This window comes from Mesoplodon bidens (genome assembly GCF_964165515.1).
Source record: "Mesoplodon bidens genome assembly, contig: HAP1_SCAFFOLD_130, whole genome shotgun sequence".
NCBI lineage: Eukaryota > Metazoa > Chordata > Mammalia > Artiodactyla > Ziphiidae > Mesoplodon > Mesoplodon bidens.
This window is the reverse complement of record NW_027671513.1, coordinates 421,119-437,911: the sequence shown is the minus strand read 5'-3', so window position 1 is coordinate 437,911 and position 16,793 is coordinate 421,119.

Below are 16,793 nucleotides of genomic sequence, written 5' to 3'. Positions count from 1 at the left end.
GATGCCCAGACCTATGGTTAGCTTTGCAGCGAGGTGTACTGCGCGGACCGGTTCCACACACACTTCAAGTAAGAGGTCGGCCTGAGTGGAAAGGTGAGAGTTTGGGCAGCTGTGCAGACAAAGAAGGCGCACTTTGGCCTGTGCCTAAATGCATCTGACACACGACTGGGCCTGCCGGGCTCTGAGGGCCCTGCCGTTGGCCCCCTTCTCCCCTGCCCTTTGTTCAGTCACAGCAGAGATGGCCCCACCCACTCCCTCAGTGAAGGCAGTGTTCCAACCTCCCTCAGCCCCGCCCCCTCTCCGCAGGTTACCATGGACTACAGATGCTGCATTCTGAGGCCAGGGCATTCCGAGAATGCCAAGGGCAGACATGATGACCTTAAATGATTTCCCCTTGTGTCAATTTTGGTAAACTTTAGGACCTAGGAAATGGTCCACTTTACACAAACGTTCAAATTTACTGCCATTTCATATACTCTCTGCTATAACATTGTCCTGATTCTTTCTGTATATTCTTTACTTATGTTTTGGTTTTCCTTAATCAAAGTGTGTCTTTTAATCTTGTCAAAGAATATTCTTTGGACTTACTAAATCACCTGAATTTTATACGTTTTCTATTGTATTAAGTTCAGCTCATATCTTTATTTATATTTTTTCTATGTTCTCAGGTTTATTGTTTTGATATTCTGATGTCAATAAAAACACTTGGTTATTCATTTTAAAAAATCTTTTTACTTATAAAGATTTGAACTTTTCTAGATTCCAGCTTACTTGTAAGTTTCTAAGGGTCAGGTCCTCTACATTGTGGCTGGCCTAAGTCTTAGTTCACCATAGAGCAATGTATATATTGACCTATTTTCCCCTCGACTTTCTGTGATTCCCTACATCTCACCTTTCTTTGCAGACAAGCCATTTGAAATAACCTTAACTTATTTCACGGCCAATAAGTCTTTGAAATAATGTGTATTTTTTAGAGAAATCTTCTTATATAATTAGGCAGAAAATCTGACCTGCCATAGTTTTCAAAACAGCATAATTTCACTCTTCTCAATGTTGAATCTGTTGTATTACACAACCATTGAGTATTTAGCTTTATCAATGACATGTACTTTAAAAATGTTTTAGAGATCCTACCAGTCTTTGAAAACATCCTTTTACCTTGTTTCAGTTCAAGTTTTATGTATACTTTCTGCCTTGCACCTGATTATTCCAACATCTGATGGTTGGCCTAGGGAATCTAATTCTGGTATTGATTGTTTTTGCTGCTTGTCTCCCCTTGTAGCTGATTTCTTCATTATTGTGTAAATTTAGATCATGAGCTCATGTTTAGCTAAACAGCTGACCTTGTAAGAGGCTTAGGTGTGAACGCTCGTAAGCTTCAGCAGAAAGTCCGCAAAGATTTTTTTGTGTTCCTCCAATGAGTTACCCGCGCGGACCCCTTTTTCTACAAGTGTTGGTCCACTACTCCCTCTAGAGGCTGGGAGTCAGACAGGACTGCTTTGCTGCCCCCGATCTGGGATAGTGGCTTTGGGCGGCCTGTGGCCTGGGCAGGAGTCTCCCCACGTGTGTCCCACGACCCATCTGCCTGCGAACTTCGGTCACCTGGCAGGAAGCTATGATGCCCAGACCTATGGTTAGCTTTGCATCGAGGTGTACTGCGCGGACCGGTTCCACACACACTTCAAGTAAGAGGGCGGCCTGAGTGGAAAGGTGAGAGTTTGGGCAGCTGTGCAGACCAAGAAGGCGCATTTTGGCCTGGGCCTAAATGCTTGTGACACACGACTGGGCCTGCCGGGCTCTGAGGGCCCTGCCGTGGGCCCCCTTCTCCCCTGCCCTTTGTTCAGTCACAGCAGAGATGGCCCCACACACTCCCTCAGTGAAGGCAGTGTTCCAACCTCCCTCAGCCCCGCCCCCTCTCCGCAGGTTACCATGGACAACAGATGCTGCATTCTGAGGCCAGGGCGTTCCGAGAATGCCAAGGGCAGACATGATGACCTTAAATGATTTCCTCTTGTGTCAATTTTGGTAAACTTTAGGAGCTAGGAAATGGTCCACTTTACAGAAATGTTCAAATTTACTGGCATTTCAGATATTCTCTGCTATAACATTGTCCTGATTCTTTCTGTATATTCTTTACTTATGTTTTGGTTTTCCTTAATCAAAGTGTGTCTTTTAAATCTTGTCAAAGAATATTCTTTGGACTTACTACCTCAACTGAATTTTATACGTTTTCTGTGGTATTAAGTTCTGCTCATATCTTTATTTATCTTTTTTCTATGTTCTCAGGGTTTATTGTTTTCATCTTCTGATGTCAATTAAAACACTTGGTTATTCATTTTAATAAATCTTTTTACTTATAAAGATTTGAATTTTTAAAGATTCCAGCTTACTTGTAAATTTCTAAGGGTCAGGTCCTCTACATTGTGGCTGGCCCAAGGCCTAGTTCACAATATAGCAAAGTATATATTGACCTATTTTCCCCGCGACTTTCTGTGATTTCCTACATCTCACCTTTCTTTGCAGACAAGCCATTTGAAATAACCTTAACTTATTTCACAGCCATTAAGTCTTTGAAATAATGTGCATTTTTCAGAGAAATCTTCTTATATATTTAGGCAGAAAATCTGACCTGCCATGGTTTTCAAAACAGCATAATTTCACCCTTCTCAATGATGAATCTGTTGTAATACACAACCTTTGAGGATTTAGCTTTATCAATGACATGTACTTTAAAAATGTTTTAGAGATCCTACCAGTCTTTGAAAACATCCTTGTTCCTTGTTTCAGTTCCAGTTTTATGTATATTTTCTGCCTTGCACCTGATTATTCCAACGTCTGATGGATGGCTAAGGGAATCTAATTCTGGTATTGATTGTTTTTGCTGCTTGTCTCCCCTTGTAGCTGATTTCTTCATTATTGTGTAAATTTAGATCATGAGCTCATGTTTAGCTAAACAGCTGACCTTGTAAGAGGCTTAGGTGTGAACGCTCGTAAGCTTCAGCAGAAAGTCGGCAAAGATTTTTTTGTGTCCCTCCAATGAGTTACCCGCGCGGACACCTTTTTCTACAAGTGTTGGTCCACTACTCCCTCTAGAGGCTGGGACTCAGACAGGACTGCTTTGCTACCCCCGATCTGGGATAGTGGTTTTGGGCGGCCTGTGGCCTGGGCAGGAGGCACCGCACGTGTGTCCCACAACCCATCTGCCTGCGAACTTCGGTCACCTGGCAGGAAGCTATGATGCCCAGACCTATGGTTAGCTTTGCATCGAGGTGCACTGCGCGGACCGGTTCCACACACACTTCAAGTAAGAGGGCGGCCTGAGTGGAAAGGTGAGAGTTTGGGCAGCTGTGCAGACAAAGAAGGCGCACTTTGGCCTGGGCCTAAATGCTTGTGACACACGACTGGGCCTGCCGGGCTCTGAGGGCCCTGCCCTTGGCCCCCTTCTCCCCTGCCCTTTGTTCAGTCACAGCAGAGATGGCCCCACCCACTCCCTCAGTGAAGGAAGTGTTCCAACCTCCCTCAGCCCCGCCCCCTCTCCGCAGGTTACCATGGACTACAGATGCTGCATTCTGAGGCCAGGGCGTTCCGAGAATGCCAAGGGCAGACATGATGACCTTAAATGATTTCCTCTTGTGTCAATTTTGGTAAACTTTAGGAGCTAGGAAATGGTCCACTTTACAGAAATGTTCAAATTTACTGGCATTTCAGATATTCTCTGCTATAACATTGTCCTGATTCTTTCTGTATATTCTTTACTTATGTTTTGGTTTTCCTTAATCAAAGTGTGTCTTTTAAATCTTGTCAAAGAATATTCTTTGGACTTACTACCTCAACTGAATTTTATACGTTTTCTGTGGTATTAAGTTCTGCTCATATCTTTATTTATATTTTTTCTATGTTCTCAGGTTTAATGTTTTGATATTCTGATGTCAATAAAAACACTTGGTTATTCATTTTAAAAAATCTTTTTACTTATAAAGATTTGAACTTTTCTAGATTCCAGCTTACTTGTAAGTTTCTAAGGGTCAGGTCCTCTACATTGTGGCTGGCCTAAGTCTTAGTTCACCATATAGCAATGTATATATTGACCTATTTTCCCCTCGACTTTCTGTGATTCCCTACATCTCACCTTTCTTTGCAGACAAGCCATTTGAAATAACCTTAACTTATTTCACGGCCAATAAGTCTTTGAAATAATGTGTATTTTTTAGAGAAATCTTCTTATATAATTAGGCAGAAAATCTGACCTGCCATAGTTTTCAAAACAGCATAATTTCACTCTTCTCAATGTTGAATCTGTTGTATTACACAACCATTGAGTATTTAGCTTTATCAATGACATGTACTTTAAAAATGTTTTAGAGATCCTACCAGTCTTTGAAAACATCCTTTTTCCTTGTTTCAGTTCAAGTTTTATGTATACTTTCTGCCTTGCACCTGATTATTCCAACATCTGATGGTTGGCCTAGGGAATCTAATTCTGGTATTGATTGTTTTTGCTGCTTGTCTCCCCTGGTAGCTGATTTCTTCATTATTGTGTAAATTTAGATCATGAGCTCATGTTTAGCTAAACAGCTGACCTTGTAAGAGGCTTAGGTGTGAACGCTCGTAAGCTTCAGCAGAAAGTCCGCAAAGATTTTTTTGTGTTCCTCCAATGAGTTACCCGCGCGGACCCCTTTTTCTACAAGTGTTGGTCCACTACTCCCTCTAGAGGCTGGGAGTCAGACAGGACTGCTTTGCTGCCCCCGATCTGGGATAGTGGCTTTGGGCGGCCTGTGGCCTGGGCAGGAGTCTCCCCACGTGTGTCCCACGACCCATCTGCCTGCGAACTTCGGTCACCTGGCAGGAAGCTATGATGCCCAGACCTATGGTTAGCTTTGCATCGAGGTGTACTGCGCGGACCGGTTCCACACACACTTCAAGTAAGAGGGCGGCCTGAGTGGAAAGGTGAGAGTTTGGGCAGCTGTGCAGACAAAGAAGGCGCACTTTGGCCTGGGCCTAAATGCTTGTGACACACGACTGGGCCTGCCGGGCTCTGAGGGCCCTGCCCTTGGCCCCCTTCTCCCCTGCCCTTTGTTCAGTCACAGCAGAGATGGCCCCACCCACTCCCTCAGTGAAGGAAGTGTTCCAACCTCCCTCAGCCCCGCCCCCTCTCCGCAGGTTACCATGGACTACAGATGCTGCATTCTGAGGCCAGGGCGTTCCGAGAATGCCAAGGGCAGACATGATGACCTTAAATGATTTCCTCTTGTGTCAATTTTGGTAAACTTTAGGAGCTAGGAAATGGTCCACTTTACAGAAATGTTCAAATTTACTGGCATTTCAGATATTCTCTGCTATAACATTGTCCTGATTCTTTCTGTATATTCTTTACTTATGTTTTGGTTTTCCTTAATCAAAGTGTGTCTTTTAAATCTTGTCAAAGAATATTCTTTGGACTTACTACCTCAACTGAATTTTATACGTTTTCTGTGGTATTAAGTTCTGCTCATATCTTTATTTATCTTTTTTCTATATTCTCAGGGTTTATTGTTTTGATCTTCTGATGTCAATTAAAACACTTGGTTATTCATATTTATAAATCTTTTTACTTATAAAGATTTGAATTTTTAAAGATTCCAGCTTACTTGTAAGTTTCTAAGGGTCAGGTCCTCTACATTGTGGCTGGCCAAAGGCTTAGTTCACAATATAGCAAAGTATATATTGACCTATTTTCCCATCGACTTTCTGTGATTTCCTACATCTCCCCTTTCTTTGCAGACAAGCCATTTGAAATAAACTTAACTTATTTCACAGCCAATAACTCTTTGAAATAATGTGCATTTTTCAGAGAAATCTTCGTATATATTTAGGCAGAAAATCTGACCTGCCATAATTTTCAAAACAGCATAATTTCAACCTTCTCAATGATGAATCTGTTGTATTACACAACCTTTGAGTATTTAGCTTTATCAATGACATGTACTTTAAAAATGTTTTAGAGATCCTACCAGTCTTTGAAAACATCCTTGTTCCTTGTTTCAGTTCCAGTTTTGTGTATCCTATCTGCCTTGCACCTGAATATTCCAACATCTGATGGTTGGCCTAGGGAATCTAATACTGGTATTGATTGTTTTTGCTGCTTGTCTCCCCTTGTAGCTGATTTCTTCATTATTGTGTAAATTTAGATCATCAGCTCATGTTTAGCTAAACAGCTGACCTTGTAAGAGGTTTAGGTGTGAACGCTCGTAAGCTTCAGCAGAAAGTCTGCAAAGATTTTTTTGTGTCCCTCCAATGAGTTACCCACGCGGACCCCTTTTTCTACAAGTGTTGGTCCACTACTCCTTCTAGAGGCTGGGACTCAGACAGGACTGCTTTGCTGCCCCCGATCTGGGATAGTGGCTTTGGGCGGCCTGTGGCCTGGGCAGGAGGCTCCCCACGTGTGTCCCACGACCCATCTGCCTGCGAACTTTAGTCACCTGGAAGGAAGCTATGATGCCCAGACCTATGGTTAGCTTTGCAGCGAGGTGTACTGCGCGGACCGGTTCCACACACACTTCAAGTAAGAGGTCGGCCTGAGTGGAAAGGTGAGAGTTTGGGCAGCTGTGCAGACAAAGAAGGCGCACTTTGGCCTGTGCCTAAATGCATCTGACACACGACTGGGCCTGCCGGGCTCTGAGGGCCCTGCCGTTGGCCCCCTTCTCCCCTGCCCTTTGTTCAGTCACAGCAGAGATGGCCCCACCCACTCCCTCAGTGAAGGCAGTGTTCCAACCTCCCTCAGCCCCGCCCCCTCTCCGCAGGTTACCATGGACTACAGATGCTGCATTCTGAGGCCAGGGCATTCCGAGAATGCCAAGGGCAGACATGATGACCTTAAATGATTTCCCCTTGTGTCAATTTTGGTAAACTTTAGGACCTAGGAAATGGTCCACTTTACACAAACGTTCAAATTTACTGCCATTTCATATACTCTCTGCTATAACATTGTCCTGATTCTTTCTGTATATTCTTTACTTATGTTTTGGTTTTCCTTAATCAAAGTGTGTCTTTTAATCTTGTCAAAGAATATTCTTTGGACTTACTAAATCACCTGAATTTTATACGTTTTCTATTGTATTAAGTTCAGCTCATATCTTTATTTATATTTTTTCTATGTTCTCAGGTTTATTGTTTTGATATTCTGATGTCAATAAAAACACTTGGTTATTCATTTTAAAAAATCTTTTTACTTATAAAGATTTGAACTTTTCTAGATTCCAGCTTACTTGTAAGTTTCTAAGGGTCAGGTCCTCTACATTGTGGCTGGCCTAAGTCTTAGTTCACCATAGAGCAATGTATATATTGACCTATTTTCCCCTCGACTTTCTGTGATTCCCTACATCTCACCTTTCTTTGCAGACAAGCCATTTGAAATAACCTTAACTTATTTCACGGCCAATAAGTCTTTGAAATAATGTGTATTTTTTAGAGAAATCTTCTTATATAATTAGGCAGAAAATCTGACCTGCCATAGTTTTCAAAACAGCATAATTTCACTCTTCTCAATGTTGAATCTGTTGTATTACACAACCATTGAGTATTTAGCTTTATCAATGACATGTACTTTAAAAATGTTTTAGAGATCCTACCAGTCTTTGAAAACATCCTTTTACCTTGTTTCAGTTCAAGTTTTATGTATACTTTCTGCCTTGCACCTGATTATTCCAACATCTGATGGTTGGCCTAGGGAATCTAATTCTGGTATTGATTGTTTTTGCTGCTTGTCTCCCCTTGTAGCTGATTTCTTCATTATTGTGTAAATTTAGATCATGAGCTCATGTTTAGCTAAACAGCTGACCTTGTAAGAGGCTTAGGTGTGAACGCCTGTAAGCTTCAGCAGAAAGTCCGCAAAGATTTTTTTGTGTTCCTCCAATGAGTTACCCGCGCGGACCCCTTTTTCTACAAGTGTTGGTCCACTACTCCCTCTAGAGGCTGGGAGTCAGACAGGACTGCTTTGCTGCCCCCGATCTGGGATAGTGGCTTTGGGCGGCCTGTGGCCTGGGCAGGAGTCTCCCCACGTGTGTCCCACGACCCATCTGCCTGCGAACTTCGGTCACCTGGCAGGAAGCTATGATGCCCAGACCTATGGTTAGCTTTGCATCGAGGTGTACTGCGCGGACCGGTTCCACACACACTTCAAGTAAGAGGGCGGCCTGAGTGGAAAGGTGAGAGTTTGGGCAGCTGTGCAGACCAAGAAGGCGCATTTTGGCCTGGGCCTAAATGCTTGTGACACACGACTGGGCCTGCCGGGCTCTGAGGGCCCTGCCGTGGGCCCCCTTCTCCCCTGCCCTTTGTTCAGTCACAGCAGAGATGGCCCCACACACTCCCTCAGTGAAGGCAGTGTTCCAACCTCCCTCAGCCCCGCCCCCTCTCCGCAGGTTACCATGGACAACAGATGCTGCATTCTGAGGCCAGGGCGTTCCGAGAATGCCAAGGGCAGACATGATGACCTTAAATGATTTCCTCTTGTGTCAATTTTGGTAAACTTTAGGAGCTAGGAAATGGTCCACTTTACAGAAATGTTCAAATTTACTGGCATTTCAGATATTCTCTGCTATAACATTGTCCTGATTCTTTCTGTATATTCTTTACTTATGTTTTGGTTTTCCTTAATCAAAGTGTGTCTTTTAAATCTTGTCAAAGAATATTCTTTGGACTTACTACCTCAACTGAATTTTATACGTTTTCTGTGGTATTAAGTTCTGCTCATATCTTTATTTATCTTTTTTCTATGTTCTCAGGGTTTATTGTTTTCATCTTCTGATGTCAATTAAAACACTTGGTTATTCATTTTAATAAATCTTTTTACTTATAAAGATTTGAATTTTTAAAGATTCCAGCTTACTTGTAAATTTCTAAGGGTCAGGTCCTCTACATTGTGGCTGGCCCAAGGCCTAGTTCACAATATAGCAAAGTATATATTGACCTATTTTCCCCGCGACTTTCTGTGATTTCCTACATCTCACCTTTCTTTGCAGACAAGCCATTTGAAATAACCTTAACTTATTTCACAGCCATTAAGTCTTTGAAATAATGTGCATTTTTCAGAGAAATCTTCTTATATATTTAGGCAGAAAATCTGACCTGCCATGGTTTTCAAAACAGCATAATTTCACCCTTCTCAATGATGAATCTGTTGTAATACACAACCTTTGAGGATTTAGCTTTATCAATGACATGTACTTTAAAAATGTTTTAGAGATCCTACCAGTCTTTGAAAACATCCTTGTTCCTTGTTTCAGTTCCAGTTTTATGTATATTTTCTGCCTTGCACCTGATTATTCCAACGTCTGATGGATGGCTAAGGGAATCTAATTCTGGTATTGATTGTTTTTGCTGCTTGTCTCCCCTTGTAGCTGATTTCTTCATTATTGTGTAAATTTAGATCATGAGCTCATGTTTAGCTAAACAGCTGACCTTGTAAGAGGCTTAGGTGTGAACGCTCGTAAGCTTCAGCAGAAAGTCGGCAAAGATTTTTTTGTGTCCCTCCAATGAGTTACCCGCGCGGACACCTTTTTCTACAAGTGTTGGTCCACTACTCCCTCTAGAGGCTGGGACTCAGACAGGACTGCTTTGCTACCCCCGATCTGGGATAGTGGTTTTGGGCGGCCTGTGGCCTGGGCAGGAGGCACCGCACGTGTGTCCCACAACCCATCTGCCTGCGAACTTCGGTCACCTGGCAGGAAGCTATGATGCCCAGACCTATGGTTAGCTTTGCATCGAGGTGCACTGCGCGGACCGGTTCCACACACACTTCAAGTAAGAGGGCGGCCTGAGTGGAAAGGTGAGAGTTTGGGCAGCTGTGCAGACAAAGAAGGCGCACTTTGGCCTGGGCCTAAATGCTTGTGACACACGACTGGGCCTGCCGGGCTCTGAGGGCCCTGCCCTTGGCCCCCTTCTCCCCTGCCCTTTGTTCAGTCACAGCAGAGATGGCCCCACCCACTCCCTCAGTGAAGGAAGTGTTCCAACCTCCCTCAGCCCCGCCCCCTCTCCGCAGGTTACCATGGACTACAGATGCTGCATTCTGAGGCCAGGGCGTTCCGAGAATGCCAAGGGCAGACATGATGACCTTAAATGATTTCCTCTTGTGTCAATTTTGGTAAACTTTAGGAGCTAGGAAATGGTCCACTTTACAGAAATGTTCAAATTTACTGGCATTTCAGATATTCTCTGCTATAACATTGTCCTGATTCTTTCTGTATATTCTTTACTTATGTTTTGGTTTTCCTTAATCAAAGTGTGTCTTTTAAATCTTGTCAAAGAATATTCTTTGGACTTACTACCTCAACTGAATTTTATACGTTTTCTGTGGTATTAAGTTCTGCTCATATCTTTATTTATATTTTTTCTATGTTCTCAGGTTTAATGTTTTGATATTCTGATGTCAATAAAAACACTTGGTTATTCATTTTAAAAAATCTTTTTACTTATAAAGATTTGAACTTTTCTAGATTCCAGCTTACTTGTAAGTTTCTAAGGGTCAGGTCCTCTACATTGTGGCTGGCCTAAGTCTTAGTTCACCATATAGCAATGTATATATTGACCTATTTTCCCCTCGACTTTCTGTGATTCCCTACATCTCACCTTTCTTTGCAGACAAGCCATTTGAAATAACCTTAACTTATTTCACGGCCAATAAGTCTTTGAAATAATGTGTATTTTTTAGAGAAATCTTCTTATATAATTAGGCAGAAAATCTGACCTGCCATAGTTTTCAAAACAGCATAATTTCACTCTTCTCAATGTTGAATCTGTTGTATTACACAACCATTGAGTATTTAGCTTTATCAATGACATGTACTTTAAAAATGTTTTAGAGATCCTACCAGTCTTTGAAAACATCCTTTTTCCTTGTTTCAGTTCAAGTTTTATGTATACTTTCTGCCTTGCACCTGATTATTCCAACATCTGATGGTTGGCCTAGGGAATCTAATTCTGGTATTGATTGTTTTTGCTGCTTGTCTCCCCTGGTAGCTGATTTCTTCATTATTGTGTAAATTTAGATCATGAGCTCATGTTTAGCTAAACAGCTGACCTTGTAAGAGGCTTAGGTGTGAACGCTCGTAAGCTTCAGCAGAAAGTCCGCAAAGATTTTTTTGTGTTCCTCCAATGAGTTACCCGCGCGGACCCCTTTTTCTACAAGTGTTGGTCCACTACTCCCTCTAGAGGCTGGGAGTCAGACAGGACTGCTTTGCTGCCCCCGATCTGGGATAGTGGCTTTGGGCGGCCTGTGGCCTGGGCAGGAGTCTCCCCACGTGTGTCCCACGACCCATCTGCCTGCGAACTTCGGTCACCTGGCAGGAAGCTATGATGCCCAGACCTATGGTTAGCTTTGCATCGAGGTGTACTGCGCGGACCGGTTCCACACACACTTCAAGTAAGAGGGCGGCCTGAGTGGAAAGGTGAGAGTTTGGGCAGCTGTGCAGACCAAGAAGGCGCATTTTGGCCTGGGCCTAAATGCTTGTGACACACGACTGGGCCTGCCGGGCTCTGAGGGCCCTGCCGTGGGCCCCCTTCTCCCCTGCCCTTTGTTCAGTCACAGCAGAGATGGCCCCACACACTCCCTCAGTGAAGGCAGTGTTCCAACCTCCCTCAGCCCCGACCCCTCTCCGCAGGTTACCATGGACAACAGATGCTGCATTCTGAGGCCAGGGCGTTCCGAGAATGCCAAGGGCAGACATGATGACCTTAAATGATTTCCTCTTGTGTCAATTTTGGTAAACTTTAGGAGCTAGGAAATGGTCCACTTTACAGAAATGTTCAAATTTACTGGCATTTCAGATATTCTCTGCTATAACATTGTCCTGATTCTTTCTGTATATTCTTTACTTATGTTTTGGTTTTCCTTAATCAAAGTGTGTCTTTTAAATCTTGTCAAAGAATATTCTTTGGACTTACTACCTCAACTGAATTTTATACGTTTTCTGTGGTATTAAGTTCTGCTCATATCTTTATTTATCTTTTTTCTATGTTCTCAGGGTTTATTGTTTTCATCTTCTGATGTCAATTAAAACACTTGGTTATTCATTTTAATAAATCTTTTTACTTATAAAGATTTGAATTTTTAAAGATTCCAGCTTACTTGTAAATTTCTAAGGGTCAGGTCCTCTACATTGTGGCTGGCCCAAGGCCTAGTTCACAATATAGCAAAGTATATATTGACCTATTTTCCCCGCGACTTTCTGTGATTTCCTACATCTCACCTTTCTTTGCAGACAAGCCATTTGAAATAACCTTAACTTATTTCACAGCCATTAAGTCTTTGAAATAATGTGCATTTTTCAGAGAAATCTTCTTATATATTTAGGCAGAAAATCTGACCTGCCATGGTTTTCAAAACAGCATAATTTCACCCTTCTCAATGATGAATCTGTTGTAATACACAACCTTTGAGGATTTAGCTTTATCAATGACATGTACTTTAAAAATGTTTTAGAGATCCTACCAGTCTTTGAAAACATCCTTGTTCCTTGTTTCAGTTCCAGTTTTATGTATATTTTCTGCCTTGCACCTGATTATTCCAACGTCTGATGGATGGCTAAGGGAATCTAATTCTGGTATTGATTGTTTTTGCTGCTTGTCTCCCCTTGTAGCTGATTTCTTCATTATTGTGTAAATTTAGATCATGAGCTCATGTTTAGCTAAACAGCTGACCTTGTAAGAGGCTTAGGTGTGAACGCTCGTAAGCTTCAGCAGAAAGTCGGCAAAGATTTTTTTGTGTCCCTCCAATGAGTTACCCGCGCGGACACCTTTTTCTACAAGTGTTGGTCCACTACTCCCTCTAGAGGCTGGGACTCAGACAGGACTGCTTTGCTACCCCCGATCTGGGATAGTGGTTTTGGGCGGCCTGTGGCCTGGGCAGGAGGCACCGCACGTGTGTCCCACAACCCATCTGCCTGCGAACTTCGGTCACCTGGCAGGAAGCTATGATGCCCAGACCTATGGTTAGCTTTGCATCGAGGTGCACTGCGCGGACCGGTTCCACACACACTTCAAGTAAGAGGGCGGCCTGAGTGGAAAGGTGAGAGTTTGGGCAGCTGTGCAGACAAAGAAGGCGCACTTTGGCCTGGGCCTAAATGCTTGTGACACACGACTGGGCCTGCCGGGCTCTGAGGGCCCTGCCCTTGGCCCCCTTCTCCCCTGCCCTTTGTTCAGTCACAGCAGAGATGGCCCCACCCACTCCCTCAGTGAAGGAAGTGTTCCAACCTCCCTCAGCCCCGCCCCCTCTCCGCAGGTTACCATGGACTACAGATGCTGCATTCTGAGGCCAGGGCGTTCCGAGAATGCCAAGGGCAGACATGATGACCTTAAATGATTTCCTCTTGTGTCAATTTTGGTAAACTTTAGGAGCTAGGAAATGGTCCACTTTACAGAAATGTTCAAATTTACTGGCATTTCAGATATTCTCTGCTATAACATTGTCCTGATTCTTTCTGTATATTCTTTACTTATGTTTTGGTTTTCCTTAATCAAAGTGTGTCTTTTAAATCTTGTCAAAGAATATTCTTTGGACTTACTACCTCAACTGAATTTTATACGTTTTCTGTGGTATTAAGTTCTGCTCATATCTTTATTTATATTTTTTCTATGTTCTCAGGTTTAATGTTTTGATATTCTGATGTCAATAAAAACACTTGGTTATTCATTTTAAAAAATCTTTTTACTTATAAAGATTTGAACTTTTCTAGATTCCAGCTTACTTGTAAGTTTCTAAGGGTCAGGTCCTCTACATTGTGGCTGGCCTAAGTCTTAGTTCACCATATAGCAATGTATATATTGACCTATTTTCCCCTCGACTTTCTGTGATTCCCTACATCTCACCTTTCTTTGCAGACAAGCCATTTGAAATAACCTTAACTTATTTCACGGCCAATAAGTCTTTGAAATAATGTGTATTTTTTAGAGAAATCTTCTTATATAATTAGGCAGAAAATCTGACCTGCCATAGTTTTCAAAACAGCATAATTTCACTCTTCTCAATGTTGAATCTGTTGTATTACACAACCATTGAGTATTTAGCTTTATCAATGACATGTACTTTAAAAATGTTTTAGAGATCCTACCAGTCTTTGAAAACATCCTTTTTCCTTGTTTCAGTTCAAGTTTTATGTATACTTTCTGCCTTGCACCTGATTATTCCAACATCTGATGGTTGGCCTAGGGAATCTAATTCTGGTATTGATTGTTTTTGCTGCTTGTCTCCCCTGGTAGCTGATTTCTTCATTATTGTGTAAATTTAGATCATGAGCTCATGTTTAGCTAAACAGCTGACCTTGTAAGAGGCTTAGGTGTGAACGCTCGTAAGCTTCAGCAGAAAGTCCGCAAAGATTTTTTTGTGTTCCTCCAATGAGTTACCCGCGCGGACCCCTTTTTCTACAAGTGTTGGTCCACTACTCCCTCTAGAGGCTGGGAGTCAGACAGGACTGCTTTGCTGCCCCCGATCTGGGATAGTGGCTTTGGGCGGCCTGTGGCCTGGGCAGGAGTCTCCCCACGTGTGTCCCACGACCCATCTGCCTGCGAACTTCGGTCACCTGGCAGGAAGCTATGATGCCCAGACCTATGGTTAGCTTTGCATCGAGGTGTACTGCGCGGACCGGTTCCACACACACTTCAAGTAAGAGGGCGGCCTGAGTGGAAAGGTGAGAGTTTGGGCAGCTGTGCAGACCAAGAAGGCGCATTTTGGCCTGGGCCTAAATGCTTGTGACACACGACTGGGCCTGCCGGGCTCTGAGGGCCCTGCCGTGGGCCCCCTTCTCCCCTGCCCTTTGTTCAGTCACAGCAGAGATGGCCCCACACACTCCCTCAGTGAAGGCAGTGTTCCAACCTCCCTCAGCCCCGCCCCCTCTGCGCAGGTTACCATGGACAACAGATGCTGCATTCTGAGGCCAGGGCGTTCCGAGAATGCCAAGGGCAGACATGATGACCTTAAATGATTTCCTCTTGTGTCAATTTTGGTAAAGTTTAGGAGCTAGGAAATGGTCCACTTTACAGAAATGTTCAAATTTACTGGCATTTCAGATATTCTCTGCTATAACATTGTCCTGATTCTTTCTGTATATTCTTTACTTATGTTTTGGTTTTCCTTAATCAAAGTGTGTCTTTTAAATCTTGTCAAAGAATATTCTTTGGACTTACTACCTCAACTGAATTTTATACGTTTTCTGTGGTATTAAGTTCTGCTCATATCTTTATTTATCTTTTTTCTATGTTCTCAGGGTTTATTGTTTTGATCTTCTGATGTCAATTAAAACACTTGGTTATTCATTTTAATAAATCTTTTTACTTATAAAGATTTGAATTTTTAAAGATTCCAGCTTACTTGTAAATTTCTAAGGGTCAGGTCCTCTACATTGTGGCTGGCCCAAGGCCTAGTTCACAATATAGCAAAGTATATATTGACCTATTTTCCCCGCGACTTTCTGTGATTTCCTACATCTCACCTTTCTTTGCAGACAAGCCATTTGAAATAACCTTAACTTATTTCACAGCCATTAAGTCTTTGAAATAATGTGCATTTTTCAGAGAAATCTTCTTATATATTTAGGCAGAAAATCTGACCTGCCATGGTTTTCAAAACAGCATAATTTCACCCTTCTCAATGATGAATCTGTTGTAATACACAACCTTTGAGGATTTAGCTTTATCAATGACATGTACTTTAAAAATGTTTTAGAGATCCTACCAGTCTTTGAAAACATCCTTGTTCCTTGTTTCAGTTCCAGTTTTATGTATATTTTCTGCCTTGCGCCTGATTATTCCAACGTCTGATGGATGGCTAAGGGAATCTAATTCTGGTATTGATTGTTTTTGCTGCTTGTCTCCCCTTGTAGCTGATTTCTTCATTATTGTGTAAATTTAGATCATGAGCTCATGTTTAGCTAAACAGCTGACCTTGTAAGAGGCTTAGGTGTGAACGCTCGTAAGCTTCAGCAGAAAGTCGGCAAAGATTTTTTTGTGTCCCTCCAATGAGTTACCCGCGCGGACACCTTTTTCTACAAGTGTTGGTCCACTACTCCCTCTAGAGGCTGGGACTCAGACAGGACTGCTTTGCTACCCCCGATCTGGGATAGTGGTTTTGGGCGGCCTGTGGCCTGGGCAGGAGGCACCGCACGTGTGTCCCACAACCCATCTGCCTGCGAACTTCGGTCACCTGGCAGGAAGCTATGATGCCCAGACCTATGGTTAGCTTTGCATCGAGGTGCACTGCGCGGACCGGTTCCACACACACTTCAAGTAAGAGGGCGGCCTGAGTGGAAAGGTGAGAGTTTGGGCAGCTGTGCAGACAAAGAAGGCGCACTTTGGCCTGGGCCTAAATGCTTGTGACACACGACTGGGCCTGCCGGGCTCTGAGGGCCCTGCCCTTGGCCCCCTTCTCCCCTGCCCTTTGTTCAGTCACAGCAGAGATGGCCCCACCCACTCCCTCAGTGAAGGAAGTGTTCCAACCTCCCTCAGCCCCGCCCCCTCTCCGCAGGTTACCATGGACTACAGATGCTGCATTCTGAGGCCAGGGCGTTCCGAGAATGCCAAGGGCAGACATGATGACCTTAAATGATTTCCTCTTGTGTCAATTTTGGTAAACTTTAGGAGCTAGGAAATGGTCCACTTTACAGAAATGTTCAAATTTACTGGCATTTCAGATATTCTCTGCTATAACATTGTCCTGATTCTTTCTGTATATTCTTTACTTATGTTTTGGTTTTCCTTAATCAAAGTGTGTCTTTTAAATCTTGTCAAAGAATATTCTTTGGACTTACTACCTCAACTGAATTTTATAC